The following is a 19,649-nucleotide window of genomic DNA, read 5'->3' on the forward strand; positions in this document are numbered from 1 at the left end:
ACTCAAAAGCTGCCCAGTCCCTCTCTCATATTCTCTAAGAACCACATTCACACATGTAGCTTATTCAGGTGTAGCACGAAAGAATAACAGAAAAAATTGGTTATTGTTTACGTTGTATTGGGTTGAGCTAATGCCCAAGTACGAGGGTCCAATGGTGCAACAAAAACACCAAATATAGCACAATTTCTCTTTATTTTTTTCCATCAGCGTGATACTGCGAGCATCAATATGTAAATTTATATACAAATGTAAGAACAAAGTATTTGGATTTGAAAATTCTATTAATCGAATAACCAGCCATGTTTTTCCAGAGATGCTATTTCTTGATTGTGTCATACCCTTGATTCACTGGCTAGTGCTGGCTCTCACACAGGCACAATACTGGTTTTGGATTTTTGGCTCATTTCTCCAAGTGCCCCTCCCTTGTTCCTTGTACTTGCGCATTATCTCAACCCAATACATCGTAAACAACAAACAATAATATTTTCTGTTACATATTCTCAATATCAAGTAAGTCAAATATGTAGTATTTTAAAAACATATAAATTGTACAGTTTGGTTTTTAAAAGCCATTTACCTCTCTTATGACCAAATTACTTAGTGGCCTGGTGTGTTGGTGAGAAATATGCTACAATTGCTGAAATTGCATGAAAAAAGTGTGCATAAAAATAATTGCAATCAGTTTACAATAATCTGGATAGTCAAAGGTCAAGATCTCATGGAAGTTTGTTTATAGAAAAGACAAGGTACGATAACAATAAAATTTTAAAATATCTTATCGATAAAAGAAAAAATAAAAATAAAAATATGTTGTAGGTTGTAGGTTGTTCTGAAACCTAAAAAAAGGTGTGAACTGGTGACCAAGGCATAAGTGATAGGAGAAGGATGACGAATTATTGCATGAACCATTTGGAAAGCTATTTCCAAAATGTATTATATTCATGAACGGAGGAAATACTATATTTCGAGATTTTATCTTGGTTATGAGAGCTCAAATAGTATGCTGACTCAAATAGAATATCGACATATCTCTAATATTTTGCGCATTACAAATTTTTGCAAACAAATTTCGGGTAAACCATCTTGGAAGGATGAGACTTTGAAGATCAAAAGTATTTAACTTTCTTGCATGTCAATGAAAAAAATTCAAATAGAAATGAAATTAAATATACAGCTAGCAATATAGCTGCAACAAACACATACAACTATTGAGGTTAATCAGTGTGCCTTAACTATCTTGGTGCAATTTTCAATTCAAAAAGGGGTCATATGTTTGTCACTCCTCTCATCCAACCAACCCGGGTCAATATATGCTAATATCATTTAACATGAGGTTAATCAAGAAGGAGAAAATCATTGTCATGCCAATTACTCTTGCTGGCCTAGTGACTATACTATTAGCAGTCTTCATTAGCCATAACATTTGTCGTAGATTTCTCTTGCTTCACACTTAGCAGCGTAAGTTTCCAGTGCATGTACAAAATTAGAAATAAAGCCGACAGAACATAAGCTTACTCCAATGGTAGAAACAAAGACAGAAAACCCCTAGGTATATTTCTAGACATCCGTGAACTTGCTTCGAGTAGCTCTGCGCCTCTGCCTCATTGGTCCGACATTATTAATGAATTTATGTTGCTATACGAATCATTTTCTTGGTCCAACAAATAGAGGAGAAATTTACCACCAGCGCATATTATCATAAGTGATCCAAATCGATCCGTTGCAGAAGTGGAAACAATTGAAGAAGGTTATCCTTTAACCAGCAATGATTGACGCCCAGTTCCTATTTTGATTGCAAGTGCTCTACATGGTATGCATATGAGCCTTCATGCATGTACGACATCTTCATCAAGACAAAAACATGTAGATTGACTTAGGCTTTATCAGGTGAAGTAACCAATGAGGACAAAAAACATGGAGATAGCCCCACTTACATACCTTAGGCTTTTATCAGGTGAAGTAACCAATGTACAAGCCTCATGGATCAAGTAGTCCTTCAATTTGTTGGACTTAGCTTTGTCTGCAACAACATGAGCACATGAAGCTCCCACTTCATCTGTTGGTGCTCAACAAAAAACACGGAATAGTTACAGTCAGTGTACTTCAATAAATTAAACGAACATGAAAGCAAAGAATATCCGTTTATATGCCTCTAAGGGGTGCAGAATCTGATATCTACAACTTGTTAATTTTGGAAGAAAACTAACACAATGAGTCACTTTTACCAATACATACCAAAATGATAAGTCTTTTGTTCCCAGCCAGTACACCTGGTAACCTGCTATATAAGCATCGAATTGAACATGTATTAGATGTGCGACTGGGGAAAGAGGTGTTAGGTCGTATGGCACTTGCATATTTATAGTGTTGACTTGAAGGATACCCGCAGCCTGTTGATAACATTGTAGTAGGCATGTTATGTGATCGATGTGCAAGGTTCTTTGGGTCCTCCTGTTAGTCGACAGTAGTTAGTGAGGGAGTGAGATTCAGGTGTCCAAGTTCATGGCCACCGCTTCAGGTGTCCGGTTCAGGCACAAGCTCATATTTCGGTTGATTTGTTTGATGGGTGGTGAGCAGTGACCTCAACAAGCTCATCAAATCATCGTGGACCCCATTGTGTCTCATGCTGGCACTATTTTCCCTCGTCAACGATGATGCAGCACCAGAGCCGCATGGCCGGTCATCACCGTCGCTTCCGTCAGAGGTCATGCCCTTGCAGGCCTCTCCTCTGCCTCATCCTTCGCGTATTTGTGTCACCATCGGGAACACATAGTACATGGCGGAGGGGATAGATAGGCGGCGGCTGAACGGAGCTTTGCGAGCATGGTGGGTGGAGGAGGTCGGAGCAACGGAAGTGGTGAATACAAGGGTGAACCCAACAATCAACAGAAAAAAGTAAATTCTGAATTTTAGCTATACTGGTGTTAACTTACACATTTTTCGATAAAAGAAATATATTAATATTAGAAGATACCAATTAGACATAGCCTCTCCAACAACGCAATACCCTAATGCCAGTACGGATGCACACATCTAAAAAAGTACAGAAAACTAAGAAATAAAAGTCCCGCTACCGTATTCTAGCACCTAGCAACAATAATACTACCACCACCAAGATAACACCTGAATTTCTGACTCTCCAAAAGCGACGCCTCCAAGAAGGGAACAGTGCACACCAGCGCCGTTATCGCCCGATCAAAAATCTTAGGTTTTCACCCTAAAGATAGTCTTCACTCTCAAAATAATGCATTTAACAAGGTCATTGACAGACACAACCAATTAAGGCTAGACGTTGGATTTTCACCCTGAAAGGTAGGACTCTGAACTTCACCTGCGTTGCCGCCACCACTTTCATACCACTATTGCGAAGTCTGGAACACCAAGCAAGTCCCTCAACAGCGTAGAGAATTGAACCTCCCTTAGCTAGTCCTCCAATCCGGGCTTCATGATATTCTATTCTTCTAACTTCACCATGGATCAAAGTCACTTGATGACAACAAAGAATAGAGATCCGCGCCGCTCCCTCCAGAACCAAACGATCGAAATAAAAGCATGGGTGCGCACGACCGAATATCATCCGATCCAGCAAACTCCACACATAAGGTGCACTGTTACATTCGCTGGCGGAGCCTTGCGGAACTCATCACTTCGGGTAGATTAAGCCGGACATGCCTCAGGAGGTCTTCATCTTCACACAAGAGAGACCCATAGGACTGACACCATTATTCAGGTCGGGCTCCAATGCCGCCGCCGATCCCGGGCCAGCCGAGGCAAAGCAGCGACAACAAGCAAATGGGCAACGCCTTGCAGCTGGCCGACCCTCCACCGGCGAAAACCAGGATGGCCATGTGTTAACATGCCACCAACCCGACGTGACCGCAATCATGGCTTCACCATCGTCGGCTACCAAACCTTCCGCCACGCCGCCAGGACTCGGTGACGGATCGTTAGACCCACCACACCATCCTCTGGCGGACCATGTCCAGCGAAGAAGAGGGCCGCCTCCGCCATCATACCCACGGATGCTGCCCCAGGCGTCCTCGTGCCGCGGGAGAAGCCCTGGAACACCACCTCGCGCCGTCGGGAGGCAGGGAGATGCAGCATGATTTGTGGCATAGATCGGAGACCTGGCCTCCGCCTACTGGCCATCGCCGCCATCCACCCCCGGCATGCCATTGCCCAAGAAGTACGATATCTGCATCGCAGATCAGGTCGCCCATCGCCCCACCCTCCGCCTCCAGCGTCGAGGTAGGACCTGCCCGCCGCTGCCCCACGCAGCAGGAGAACCGCCGCCACCGCCACGCCACGCGGGCTTTGCCCGGGGCGCTAATGACGGCAACGGTGGGAGGGTTGGGTGCGGGAGGGTGCGGGAGGGAGGAGGGTTGGGTGCACCTGTTAACTTACACATATATGAAGATCAATATAGATTTTGAATTTTATTTGTCCAAGAACTTCTGCTATTACTGTAAAGTATGATCGTCTCAGCCATGGGAAACGTTGAGAAGTTTGAAACTTCCATCAGTAAATAGGGGAAAATACGTCAGATGAATCAACAATAAGAACCATTTTGTGTTTAACTTGAGTAGTAACACAGTGGATTGAGATTACTATTCTGTACCAATAATGAAATATTCAGGAAAGTACTTTTAACCCCTCAACACCCTGCGCAGCTGAAAGAACAATGTTAGTCTTAGATGAAAAGAAGAATCGAAGAGAAACCCTAGCTCCTGCGTCGCACCCGCGAGCGACCGGGAGCTCTCTGGCGGTGCCTCCCCTCGGCCCTCCCCAGCCCCCCGTTCTCCTCGCCGACGCCATAGGGCGCAGCCGGGCAAAGCCCGTGCGGGGCCAGTGGCGGCGGGGACTTTTCTTCTCCCACGCGCGGCGGTGGAGGCGCGGGTCTCTGCGGTCGTGGTGGGTGTCCCGCTGACGGAGGGCGCGACGACGCGGTCGTCTCGACGATGGCGCGGCGGCTTCGCGTTCCAGGCGGCGTCCTCGTGGCGGCGGCATCCCCAGGTGCGGTCGTGGCGGCGGCATCCCCAGGTGCGGTCGTGGCAGCAGGCGGCGTGGGCTTATGTCGGCGGGCTGGTGGAGGGTGCTGGGGTCGCCGCTGACCCGACTCGCCGTGCTGCGCTCGTCCACCCTTGGCGGCCTGGTGCGCCAACGGCGTTGCGGTTCGCGGGCCTAGATGGGCTCGAGCGGGCGACTCCTCCTCCTCGGCAGCGCTGGCTCAGCTCTGTATCCGCGTCAACAGACGGCTGTCTCCATGGTGGCCCTTCGGCGACAGCAGCGACCCAACTACCAGGAGCAGACCATCTCGGTCCCGTTGCTGGCCGGTTTTGGGTGGCTGCTGCGGTGGCTTTTTGGTGCGTTTCGTCCTTCTCCGTCGACCTCTAGTTGCCTCCTGCTGCAGTAGTTCAGGCCGGCTTTTGGCGCGTCTCCATCTCGCCATTGGGCGGTCTTTGGCCCGGGTGAAAACCCTGCTCGGTTCTTCCGTTGCGGACCACGGTGACACCTGTGGGTGCCATCTCCCTTCTTGGAGGCGTGGTTTTGGATCCTGACCGTTTCTACCCTCGACGCCAGGGGAAACCCTAGGTCTGACTTGCCGGACCGGGCAGCGGCGGCGCAGCAACGTCGCCCCCTTCTTGAAACCGGTGCCTGCTACTGCTCAAGGTGTGAGTCTCTAGAGCGCAATGTACGCCATCGCCAACACGCTTGTTGACCCATTCCTAAGTTTGGCCACACCCTGCCAATCGCGCGCTTTATCTTCTAGGTATATGATGCGGTACGTTGGTCTGGGCAGCTTGGGAAGTTGGTCGTGATGTTAGAGTTGGCTGTGACGCGGTTTGGAGACTATGTGCCCCGCCGCCTCGCCATTCATGGGTTGAGGTTGGGCAAGGAGTGCTTGGCGTCGGTGTTGTAGAAGTGTGTTGTAAGCCAAAAGGCATATGTGGTGTTGTAGCTATTTTTTGGCGTTTCTTGTTAGCTTAATACAATAACGCACACGCTGTTGCTGGTTCTCGAAAAAAGAATGTTAGTCTTAGATACTCCGTACTAATTTTTTTAAAGGAAACTGTAGCAATTAGTAATCCATTTTCATCGACTGCCTTTTTCTTTTCAAGAGTCACCACCACCAGATACAGTAGCTAAGGTATCTCCTAACAACAAGGAATCTAACTGACATGTAATCAGTGTGGTTACCTGGACAATCAGGCGGAGGCCAATTTCATAATCCGTTGGGGCCTCCTACAGCCCATCTCGTTCGGAATCAATAGCTCGAACAGTAGCCGCTCGACGACATCTTCATGCGCACGCGCACCGCGCCGGATGAGTTCGCTATCTCGGCGGTTACCGGACGTCGGTCATCAATTCAAATTCCATCTTGTAGCGCGGTAGAAGCGGCGGCAGCAGCATGAGCCTGATGCAGCGGCGATGCGGGCGGAGGGAGGGGTAGGTGATGTAATGCGGATGGGGTGCTGTCGTTGTACATGAGGATATGGCAGATCTAGCAGACATGGTAGGAGTATTTGTGGGGAAGGAAATCCGATCCGGTAGTGTCGTTGCCGTGCTCCTGCTCTGTTTCGCGTTTGCGGTTCACGACCTTGAGCGGGTGAGAGCATCTCTAGCAGATCCCAAACCGCAAACTTCATAACCATCTATCTAGGTCACCCTAAATATGTTTTGGAGTTCCTTCGGGGACATCCGATAAATATGTTTTGGAGGTTGCGCAGTACACACGCGGCAAATGCGGCCCTCGTAATAGCATATTGCGGTGTTTGCCGCGTCTGGACTGCGCGGCCGTTTTTCTGACCGCAACCAGAAACCACAAACGCAGGGTTTATCCGAATTATTCGATAATTCTTAAATGCAGCAACATAATCATGCAAAATAGATTGTTTAGAGTACTCAATCATACATGAAACACGGCACCAAAAGAAGATCGAACATCACATCATGAAAGAGGGAAGTGATCACGCGTCACCGTCGCTTGCCGGCGCATCGACATAGCCTCCGCCGCTCGCCGTAGCGTCTCCACATCCGGAAGTCATCACGACAGCCTTGGCCGCGTGTGCAGCTTCCCTTCTCCGCGCCAAGATCTGCGCTTCGTGAGTTTCCACCACTCAAGGGTCTCCTCATCCATGGCCGTCGGGTTCATCAACATAGTGGCATTCTCCGCCGCGATGAGCTCCGCCATGGCACGGTGCTCCTCGGCGCGTGCTCTCTTCTCCTTTATGTCGGCCTTCCGCTTTGCATCCTCTCGGAGTTTCGCCCACTTTGCCTCTTTCTCCCTTGCCTTCACCTCCATCATCTCCTTCTTGGCCGCCAAAGTCTTGATCATCATCGCCTCTTTAGATCTGACCATCACATCGATCTTGAGAGACAATGAAGCGGCCTCTCCTTGTCTCTTGATCTTCTCCTTGGTCGCCTTGCATCCATCCGGCCTCTTATCCTTGTTCTTCTTCTTCTCAAGCACGTCATCCTCATCCTCCGCGTCCTCCAACTCGGTGAGCTTGTGCTTCGGAGGTGGCGCCTCTTGTTCCCTTAACTTCCATTTCGGATTGTGCTCAAGAAGTGCATAGCAATGCGCGAACTTGAACGATACATGCTTCAAACCCGGCATCTCCCGGAACCTTTCCTGCACAATAGCTTCCCAATCGCCGGCGTTGGTGCCGCTCGGTGGCGCGTTCCTCACGCCCTCGATGCAACCGGACCACCGGCCGCACACCATCTTGATGGTGTCCCATCGGCCTTGGAGCAAGCGGTAGGAGCGGGTCGGAGTAGTAGAGAGAGGCGGCATCAATTGGAAGAACTTATCCTCGATGCGTTGCCAATACCTCTTCCCGGTTTGGTCGGTGCCGGTCACGGCATCCATCGAAACCGCCTCCCAAGCCTTGATCAAGATCACACCTTCGAACTCGGTGTAGCTGCCGGTCCGGATCGCTCTCCCCTTCGCCTTGGCCACCGCCCATCGAAAGCCCCCTCCTCGGTCTCTTCCAATTCATCTTCTCCCTCTCCGCTGGCATCTTCTTCCTCCTCAAACTCCTCCCCTTCGAGCCCCTCCTCCAATCCGTCGTTGTAGTCACCGTAGTCCGCAAGCGGCGGCGTGTCGATGTGCACAGCAACATCGTTGAGCATGCCAACGAACGACTCCGCGCGTCATCAACATCGGGACTTTCATCGACCACCTTGCGCGCATCGACCGGCTCCAGCGGTGTAGGCGCTGCCGCCGTAGTCGAGGCAGCAACCGACGCCATCTTGGCCGCTAGTGGATTCATCGCAGCCTTCTTTGGAGCCGGCTTCTTCGGCGCCGGCGCCGCGGGCGCCACCTTGCTCGTCGGCCGCTTCACCCGCTTGGCCGGGACGGCAGGGACAACTGCATCGGGGAGCGCCAGGCCAACAGGAGGCGCGGGGACGACGTGCTTCCCCAGCCACTTCCGCTTTCCGGTTGCTGCAGCAGCGAGAGGCGCGACGATGACAGTGGGGTCGGTGGTGGCTTTCGCAGCGGCGCTAGATCCGGATGCGGTCGCTGCAGCTGGTCCGCGTGCGCTCTTGCCCGGGAGCGTCGGAGGGGTGGTGGCCGGAGATGGGCGGGGCGGCGGAATCGGGCGCGGCGGGTGGAGCGGAAGCGGGAAAGGAAGGAGCTGAAACTTCCTTCGCGCCAAGGGGGAAAATGGATGGAGTTCGGCCTTGCACATCCCCTCCGACCCGGGAACTTGGGGGTCGCGTGGCGCGAATCGGGGCGGCCCGGATTTTTTTTTTTGGAAATGGGGGTCCGATGCGGGATCTGAACAGCGCGTTTTTTGCCCTCCGAACCAGAAATCAGCGGTTATTATGAGGATGGGGTCGGATGGGGGATCTGCTAGAGATGCTCTGAGAGCATCATTTTTCCCCCACCTCAGGCTCTCCTACCTCTACAGTAGCCTTGCTCCTCCTCCTTCCTTGACCAGGCCGCCGACAGCCACTCCGCCGGAATAGCTGGCTGGAGTCGGTCTAGGTTTGATGCCGGGGTAGATTTAGGTGCAGATCAGGTTTTGTTTGCTGTTTGTGGCTGTATGCCACCGTTTGGGCGTATGCCTCCTAGTGGAGACGGTGGTCCGGATCTCCACCGCTAGATCCTGACCAGCCTAGGGTTGCTTATCGTTCTTCCTCTGCTCTGGTGGCTGGAGGGCTGTGATGCGGGGAGTGACGCCGTCTTCTTCAATAAGCTGGTGGCTGCAGGTTCTTCTCGTCTCCTGGATGGCAGTAAAGATGGAGCTCTCCTAGCTGGCCGTGGTGGCGTGGGGGGAGAGTCAAATCGGAGCTGCAAAGTATGCCTCTTCTTCTCTCCTGGCCGCCTCGGTGGCGAGGAGGACCAGAAGCGGGCGTGCCGTTTTTGGATCTGGGAGAGGGATCATGTCCTCTCCGTCGGTGTGGCTTCTGTTCTGCTTTTGTTCATCTGCAATTTCCTCCGCCTTGCCGTGGTGGCGAGAGGAGGAGCGGCGGATTTGACCCAAGCCCATCAACGATCGCCTGCGGGGTGCTATGGAGCTTCTTGTTCAGAGCTCCTTCTAGCCGGAACACGCGGCGTTCCTCAACGGCTTCGCGATCCTTGGCCGGCAAGGTGGCCCGTATTCAACCTACAAGATGGAGGCCTTTCAGCGCCTCGTTCGCCGGAGCTCAACATTTCTTCACCAACAAGTGGTTCGTCCCCGGAGGTGGAGGAGGGGCTAGCGGATGCAAGGCTTCGCCGGAAGCGTGATGTTGAGCGTCTTGGCATTGTATGTCGATGGAAACGTCTTGAGATCACCGGCAGGAGGTGGCGGCAGCGCCCAGGGACCTAATTGCTTTCTTCCTTTTTGTTCTAGGGTGCTTTCTGTTAATTTTGAGGGCCTTTCTTCAAATTTCTAGTTTGTCGATGCAAGAGATGGAAAAGGGACTCATTGTAATTTGTACCCGCCACGAAATGAAGTTTCTCTGGAGTCTTCTTGACCCCATTCTTGTTCAAAAAAAAATCGGATCCAGCTGAAAATAAAGTGAAGGAAATTACAAGGAAGATCAAACCCACGAGGCAACACCGTGATTCCCTCGGGGGAATTAATGAGGCGAACCGGTCAAGGGTGAGCCGGGGAGGAAATATCTACTCGATAGTTGGACTGTCCGAATGAGTTTGGTCAAAGTTATCAGAATCGTGATTCTGAATCGGATCGGAATCTCTATGGTGTAGGATCTTAACTTTGAGCATCGTAAAATCTAGTAAACTTTTACAATCGTTTCACTCAATTTGGATTGTAAGATCGTAGAATTTTATAGTAGAATCACGATTCTAACAACTATGATTTTGGTAGCCTTGCTAATTTTACGGGCGATATTGTGCGGGAGATGAGAAGCGACGTTAAATTAATCGCCAATCCAATGGTCTAAGTGCATTAGATGTTGAGCGGGGACGCTGAGAGACAAAAATATGTTTTGGATGCATTTGATGATGAAGGCAAAAGTGCAAATTGCAAAGTGTGATGTACCATCACCAACTCCAGTATAATAGTATAGATTATGTGTAGGCTTAATCACTCCCATGATGACTTGAGTTAATCTAATAACTAGTACAACTTTAGTTAAGTTTTCAAGCTAACATTTAGGAGGCATATATGCCCACATTTTAGAAAAAGTTCAACATCTTTCCTCTTGGCAACAATCACCTTGCTCCATAATTAATTGTTGAAACATCTAGGACCCCATTATGGAAGTCCTCTAATTGACCAAAAAGATCTAGCGACTAAACAACAATTCTTTTGGTAAAAATCTTGACTGAAACAACTAGGGCAGAAAATTACTTATGCTTCTTCATTGTAAAGTTATTCACAGGGAATCTACGTTCTTCATTGGAATTTTATTAACTCCAACAACACCAATCTAACTACTGGAGTTACCTAGATTTCCAATTTTTGCTGTATAGAATTCACTGATATATTATTTCAAATCTTGCATGTCCTTCAGTCACACCCTCATCCCGGTCCAGTCATATCATTGTAGTTTCCCTTTTCTGCCCCTTTGCTCTATCAAGATAATATTTAGTATTAGTACCCCATTCAATCAAATCTTTCTCATTTGATCTTGCAACAATCTTGTAATCATAATTTATTTGAAAAATATATAAGATCCCTACTGTCCAAAAGCATATCTAGTATATCCATTTATGTATTCCATTCTACATTTGAACCCCACTAGAAACATTGGCCGGAATCACACTTGAAGAATAGTTGCATATAACATACATTTACATTGTTCTGACAAAGAACACAATCAGTGCTTTCCACATGGAATTTTTTCCTCATGAGTAGATATCTTGTGTTTATCCTATCCTGAACAAGTAACAAAAAAAACTTGGTTGAACACAAGATTTCTAAATCCAAATCATTTTATATGGTGCTTTCTCTAAAGGGGCCATAGCTGGATAAACCATCATCCTTGAGTAATTTGCCAGATTATCAAGAAGAGGCCGCTTGCCTTTCTCTTCCTTTTTATAAATGGACAAACTATTTCCTGGAACCCATCAAATTTATTTTAAGCAATCATAGACAATATAAGGTGGAAATGCTCATATATATCACAACTAGCCAAGGCACAGACCTCCTTGATTGTGATATCGTGATCCTTGGCAAAGGAACACAAGTGAGGGCATTGATCTTTCCACACCCAATTGTACTGCCATCACCAGTGGTACAAGATGTCAACTACCAAAAAGTGCTCCGCAGGGAAAGACCTCCTCACTATCAACATTGATTCGAGGCAGCGGTGATGGTAAACTTTCATCATCCTCATTATCACTGTCCCTCCATAACATTCGAAGTGAAAATTTTGAGATCCTAATTTTGGACTTCGTAATAATTTGAGAAGGATTGGGGCAATAAACCAGGCCAATTCTCAACAGAGGTAAAGAACAGTGAGCTTGCATGGTCGGGTGCTGACTTGGATTGTGTGGATTGGTTTGTTGCTCAGAATTTGCATTAGCCGCTCCTCCCATAGGCGTGAGATCAGATTTTTTAAATCACCTTGCTTTTATCATATGCGTTTTTTGCATCATCGTCCAGGTTAGCCTCTTGCATAACCTCATCAACTTTTTCATTCACCTTCTCCCTTTCAACTTTAAATAGAAGCCCATAACCGTCACCATCATAAGTATGATCTACCAGTATGGTGGGAATAAACTCCACACGAGTAACTTCCACCTTCATCCTTACCTCCGAATGTCCTTTAGTAAACTCCATGCCAATTTCGTTTGACTTTCCAATAAGAGAACCAACAGCAAAAAGAGATAAATAATCACATCTCTCCTTGTAACACCATACACTCTTACCCAAACCTTAGTGAGAGAAAAAGGATCAAGCTCTGCTGCTGACCATTCCTCAAATATTAAGAAAATGTCGGTTCCTAGTACTGGTACTCCTATAATCTTTGCCATTCTTGCTAAATCTGCCTTAGACGGGAACAAAGCCTTAAAAGCCCCACCCTCCTTAGGTTGAAGATCACATTGATGAGTCCCTGGTAATATTCATGCAAGCTCATTAACAATCTCTTGAGATGACAAGGTACCTCCTACAACAGATATTTCCCCAACCTTCCCTCTATCATGTTTAAATGTGACCTCAGGTGAAGCTGGTACCTCATGAAAGATTAGTTCGTTTCGTTCACCATAGGTAATAGCTACATGCTTTGGCAGAGATAATAAAGGGAAATTCTTAGACTCATGTGAAGTCTTCTCACAATATAAGCACATAATTGCAATGCATGTATCCGCAAAGTGGCCATGTTCTCCACACCTCAAGCATATAACCTTATCCAAAAAAAAAATTGAGCATAAGTAGATGTTGCATTCATAGTGTTCTCAACAGAAGAAGTTTCAACACAGCCTACATGTTCCCGTGCCACTGATCCTGCCTTCTGATTTTCGGAGGCCGGACCGAAGACATGTCTCTAGGGTTCTCATTGCTATAAAAAGTGCGTTGGTATCTATTTACCCCATTGTTGAACCTACTGAAGTTGCCATGATAATTATTGTTGCGACCTCTGTTACTAGGATAGAATTGTTGTTGATATGGACTTGGACGATAATTACCTCGGTTCAACGATCCATAACCATTGTCGTGGCCGTTGTTACCATCATAATAACCTTCTTCAAAATTTCCAAAGCCTTGCCCACGAAAGTCATCATCACGCCAGCCATCAAGACGACCCCCTTGAAAATATTTAAATGTGAAAATGGTTATAATTTGTAAATATTTAAATTTGAAATCATTCAAATCTGAAAATTGTTCAAATTTCAAAAAGATCAAATCTGAAAATAGTTCAAATTAAAAAAAAACAGATTTAAAATTGTTCAAGATGAAAAATGTTCAAATTAAAAAATTGTTCAACTACAAAAAAGTTCAAACTTGAAAAATAGTTTAAATTGATGGGCTGACAACATAGAATGCTTGTAGAGACAAAAGAGCGAGTTTCAGGCTAAATAACTGACAAGTTTCCGGTAAGGTGTGCCTTAGAGGAAAAGATGGCCTTGCGCCCTTGCCGAAGAGCATAACAAGCTTGCGCCTCATATGATACTACCTGTCAACTCTGTCCACAATATTGATGAAATCCTCAATCTTTGGTTTTGTGGTGCCCATTGGCAGCCGAAATATTCTTGTAATTCCAATATTCTTATATACATTTTTTCGATAAAGGAAATTTATTAATATCGAAAGATATCAATTACGTTCAGTCTCTGTAACAACGTAACACCCTAATAGATGTACGGATGCACACATCCAAAAAATAGAAAAGAAAACTAAGAAACAATAGTCCCGCTATAACATCCCAGACCTAGCAATAGCAATACATTCATCAGCAAGACAACACCTGATACAGACTATTCAAAAGCGACGCCTCCAAGAAGGGAACGGTGCACCAGCGCCGTCATCGCCCGACCAAGATCTTAGGTTTTCACCCTGAAGATAGTCCTAGCTCTCAAAACAATGCCTCTAACAAGATCATATCCAGGCACAACCAGTTAAGGCCAGACCTTGGGTTTTCACTCTGAAAGGTAGGACTCTGAGCTTCACCTGAGCTGCCGCCCCCACTTTCATACCACTGATGCGGATCCTGGAACACCAAGCAAGTCCCTCAACAACGCGGAGACTTGAACCTCTCTTAGCTAGTCCTCCAATCCGGCCTTCATGATATTCCACCATGGACCAAAATGTCACTTGATGTCGACACAGAACAGAGATTCGCGCCGCTCCCTCTAGAACCACAAGGTCGGAATAAAAGCATGGGTGCGCGCGACCGAATACCACTCGATCCAGCAAACTACATGCAAAAGACAAACTGTCCATTCGCGGGCGGAGCTTTCCGGAACTCATCACTCCGGCCAGATTTTGACGGACCAGCCTCACGCAGGTCTTCATCTTCGCACAAGAGAGACCCTAAGACCACCACCATTAATCAGGTCGGGCCCCGACGCCGCTGACCATCCCAGACCAGCCGTGGAAAAACGGTGACACCAAGCGAAAGGGCAATGCCTTGCAGCCGACAGACCCTCCACCGGCGACATCCAGGATGATCATGCCTTCCTCAGCCATCGCTGGCTTCCATGCCTCCCCACCTCGTCGTTGGGACACGGTGATAGATCGAAAGACCCACCACCATCATCCGTAGGCCGACCATCTCCGTCGAAGAAGAGGGCCTCCTCCCCCATCCAACCTAGGGCTGCTGCCCCGGGCGACCTCGTGCTGCGGGAGAAGCCCAGGAACACCACCTCGCACCAACGGGAGGCAGGGAGATGCAGCAGCGCAGGTCAAGGACCTGGCCGCCGCCCACCACCAGCCACCACCGGCGTGCCGCAACGTCGAGGAGCCGACGGGAGGCGGGAAGGCAGTAGCGCAGATCAAGGACCTAGCCGCCGCCCACCACCAGCCACCACCGACGTGCCGCAACGTCGAGGAGGGTCTTGGCCGTCGCCTCCCAACGCAACGTCGAGGAAGATTCGCCACCGCCGCCACGCCCTGCGCGCTTTGCCCAGCGGCACCACCGGCGGCAGTGACAGGGAGATGGGTTAACGTTAGGGGGTTCAGGAGGGGGTGCGGGGGGAAATGAAGAGCATTCTACTATTAATGCCTTTATAATATATAGCACAAGACCCGTGCGTTGCTACGGCGTCATATTATCTTTCCATATGTTTATATGCGTGTGTCGATAAAATACAAATACAGTAGAGTTCTTTAATTAACCTATCTATTATAGTGTTTATTAGTGAAAATCATAGAGCCCATGCGTTGTGATTCCCTTTCAAAAGGAGTGCATCATGGTTAGGCACTGTACTCGACCTCCCTCCCTGATTTTTCCCGCCACCTCCCTCTGATTATGTACTGCTCGTCTTCCTTTAATTTCACATCATGCAAGGCAGCCAACCATCCCGACTAATTACGAAGCCAACAATCACCACATATATATAGACATATGTGCGGCTGGTTGTGTATTTCCAACTTTGCTCGCTAATACCCATGCAACTTGTGTCAGTATATAACCCGGTGAGGTCGTTCTGAGGAAGCAGGGTGGGACTAAACCTAGCTTGTTTTGCTGTTTTTTTATCGATCCCGGGTGCTTGTTTTTCTGGCTTTGCCGTAAGATCCCATTGGCGCGAGGGCGTTTGACTGGGCTGGCCCAGTATTACATATGTATACATGGGCTAGCGGGGGAGCGTGACGGGTGGCAGACAATAAACTTTATTAGTACCATCTCACTAGTATGACAACATGTTTTAAAGAAAAACTAATATGACAACACAGAGCGCTTGCGGGACGTACGTAATTATTGTGGACGACAAGAGGACTCTGGTTTTCCTTGGTTTTCGACCATTGGATCCTTTAAGTGCGTTGGTTTTCCTGGTCTTGGATAGCTAGGAAGAATGGTCTTTTTGGCGATTTAGGGAGGCATCGGTCTAGCATGACGGAGGAAAGGACGATGGAAACACATGAATTTTCTTAGCTATGATTGATGGGCGACTTTTCTTATGTACGAAAAATTAACCCTTGTGTTTTCACATACCACCACCACCTCCAGCAATTTAATAGTAAAGATAGCTAAAATGTCAGGCGACTCAGCCGCCACAACACCACACGGCCGTTTGTCCTACCCTACTCGATGCGCCGACCGCCACCACCGTGCACTGCGGAGCTGGCCACTCTCCCATGCTCTAGCGCGCCGCTGGCCGCTCTCCCAAGCTTTAGCACCCCGCTTCCCTAACCTAGGTGGAAGCCGTTGCATAGTCCTTAACACGTCGCTAACTGTTAGGTGTACAGCGACAACGCCGAGCTATGCGATGACTCCTAGGCTCTTAGCTGTAAATGCCTTTATAAAACTGACTCTCCGATGTCATGTTAAAGCCTTTATAAAATATAGTGGTATGATATGCATAGGGAAATAAAAAAAACAAATTATTGGTGTAATATTGGTTTCTTTACTTATTTACCATTGAAGGGGTTCAATTTTTTGTTCCACGTTTTTTCTTATTTCGTAATGATCTACTAAATCTAGTTGATAGAGTTCAACATACTGTACTTGGTCAATGTAATTTATGATGAAATCTTACAATTGCTATGTTTGCAGAATGGTAAAACATGAGTCAAGAAAACGATCCAAAAGGCAACTTGTCCCTAGCACCCAGCCTCAAGATCTGATAAGTCGCCTGCCAGATGATTGCATCCGTCACATATTCAGCTTACTCGATGTGTCAGAAGATTTGCTATCATGTTCTACTGTCAGCTGGAGATGGGCGGAGCTCGTGTTGTCCTTGGGATCAAAACTTTGTGAAACTCAGAAAAAGAATCATCTGGAGCTGAAGGGACATGATTTGGACGACACACAGCTTGTGAAAAAGGTCATTGGCATTTCCCGTAGGGATATGGTTTCAATGCTAGATATCATCCAGTTGTCAAGTGGCAGTGATGCTAGTTCAGGTGTTGAACATGTTACCGACAAAGGAGTGAGGTTTGCAACTAAGGCATTTCCAAACTTAATTTTGGTTCGTCTGATGGGATGCCCGATGATCACGGACAATGGCATTCTTGAGATCTCTAGAAGATGCAGCGCATTTAGCTCCCTCCACATCGAAGATTGCCCATCCATCACTGTTGCATCCTTGCAGACTCTGGTGAAGCACGCTAAGAGACTCTCCTTTCTTTCCTTGGATGCGTGCCCTCAAATCTCGAGCAATGCTATCGTCTCCTTCATGACCGAGAAGCCTGGTTTGACCAGTGTGGAGCTCCATAGCATGGATGTGGTACAGCAGAGTGCAGGATCAGAAATGGAAACAGCAATGGTGCCTGTGTTAGTCCACAGGGAATCCCAGATAACTCATCCTTTGCGTACCTTATTGTTGGAAGATTGTTCTGATTGTTACGTACAAGGATTGTTTCACCAGATGTCTGTTCATCTTGAGCTTCCACTGCTCAAGTGTCTAGTGATCTGGGGCAGCACTGTGAATCACCTTGACCTGATACGTTTGCTGGGACCGAACACGACGCTCCAGAGCCTCAATCTCGGAAGGGTCAGTTTCTCCTCTTATGAGGGCTTGATGAAGGTACTCTATTGGTGTCAGGAGACCATGGAAGAACTTACACTTGAAAAGTGCACTTTTGACGAGGCATCGCCGCCCGGACTAGCCGACGACATTGTTCCCCAGGACTGCCCGCAGATGCGGATGATCAGGCTGGACGACTGCACAAACATCGCAGACCGGTTCCTGTCGTGGCTCGCCAAGGCCTGCCCCGAGCTCATGGAACTCAGCTACGCCAGGATCGAGCACAAGAACGTCATCAGTTCCCAACTCTTTGACGTCATGTGCCGCTGCAAGATGATCACCAAGATGGACCTGAGCTGGTGCGGAGGGGACGACGCCGCGGCCGACTACGTGATCTCCTTGCTGGGGAATACTCTCCAGGAGCTCGTCCTGGATGGATGGGCGCAGTTCACTGGCCACCTCGAGGAGCCTCTCGGCAGGCGCTGCCGCAAGCTGGCGAGACTCAGCTTGTGCTATACGGCCGTCGACGACTTTGCTCTGCGGCACATGATGTCCAAGAAACTGCGGTATCTTGAAGAGATTGTGCTGGTGGGAACTATGGTCACCGACGAGGCAATGCAGTTGCTGCAGTGGCTGCAATTGCCTAGCCTCCGGAAAATCGACGTGAGGGATTGCCTCTGTGTCACCTCGCACGCCGACGCCGCGCACGACTTCTTTGATACATTCAGCACTGAATGGAGTGGCCTCTAGCTTCCCAAAAACAAAAGGAGTCATGCATCTTGCTACTGCTATTTGTTGTATCATCTACTGTATCACATTTTATCGTGGAAACGAGGACATCGATCCCTTTTGTTCTGTAACATTTACTATTTGCTGTTTCGAGGAGTTGTGAACATCGTCTTAGAAGTTTTGTTTGGCACTGGTGACATTCTGTTTTCCTGATTGTGGTTAAACTATGAGTTCTTCCCTTCTCTAGTTTTCCTTCAGTGTTTTGTTTTGAAAGAACTGCACTGTGATGGATGAGCAGATATGTTGATTTCTGATGATATGCGTGCAATTCAATTTTCACCTCAATTTTCTGACAGTTTATGCATTTCCTCACGATTTCTATACAGTTCTCGAGTACAACAACGTCGCAAAGAATCAGGTCATTTTTTAAGTAGTATGTATAATCTTTTTTAATAATATTTACTTTAAATTTGAACTCCTCATTTCTACATTGGTTTGGATATAGATGACTTGAGGTATATAGCATGCTCAAATTGTAAATTGGATATTCAAGTAAGGTGTGTTTCTTAAGCCAATTACACTAGTATACTGAATAATGTTTTCTCCATAAGCACAAATGCGGCTTTAATTCTTAAAAATAATGTTTGCCATCTACAAACTTGAGCAGGGGATTAAAATTTTGTTCTTTCGGCTTGCCTATGGCACAAAGTCTTTCATTTTGAAACTAATTCCGTTGGGGATATTAACCATGCCGCTCTGGCAAGTACCATTGTTGTGACAGGACATTTTTCTCTTCCATCTCAATGTTACGGCCGCCGCCAAGAACTATAGCCCTTCATCGTGTTGTTTTTTCTATCTTATTTCTTCCTTGCTTTAGTTAATCTTTTTTTCCTCGAACCTCCTACTTTCCATTTTTTTAAATTGCCTCTTCACCAATACAGAATCTATAGGCATCATTTTAAAATTTTAATCATAGTTTTTTCCTCTTCACCGGTCTACACGATTTATTTTGTTCACCCAGACCTATCGGAGCACGTCATCCTTCTGTTTGAAGCTAAACAAACACAACCTTGCACCTGAGTTAAAATAAAATAGGAACCATCTACACTTGAAAATCATTAGCCTTAGTTTGAGGAGCAACCACCTTCGCCCTGGCTCACCAGCGACTAATCTAGCTCATTGGAGGCCGGTTCCGGATCTGGCATCGTTTATATTGTGATCCAAATTCAATAAGAAGACTAACGACGGAGCGAAGAGAGGCCCATCGCCGGGAGGATTGGGCGGAGGCGAAAAAGGCCGGGAGGCTTGGGAGATATACATGGACAAAGCTGAAGATTTTGTTGCACATTGTAAGGAGGATCTTGTTTGCGTGTTAAAAATGCCCCTTTAT

At 47.4% G+C, this 19,649-nt stretch overlaps 1 long non-coding RNA gene across 1 annotated transcript; it reads right to left on the minus strand.

The window, feature by feature from the left end:
* Window positions 1-209: 209 nt before the first annotated feature.
* On the minus strand, window positions 210-2,592 carry LOC124699057. The gene is made up of 3 exons (XR_007001241.1): window positions 1,939-2,592; window positions 1,682-1,843; window positions 210-637 (listed from the first exon to the last, which is right to left on the minus strand). It is a non-coding gene; the product is annotated as an uncharacterized LOC124699057 (long non-coding RNA).
* Between the last annotated feature and the right edge of the window lie 17,057 nt (window positions 2,593-19,649).

Source organism: Lolium rigidum, chromosome 3 (assembly GCF_022539505.1).
Source record: "Lolium rigidum isolate FL_2022 chromosome 3, APGP_CSIRO_Lrig_0.1, whole genome shotgun sequence".
Lineage (NCBI taxonomy): Eukaryota > Viridiplantae > Streptophyta > Magnoliopsida > Poales > Poaceae > Lolium > Lolium rigidum.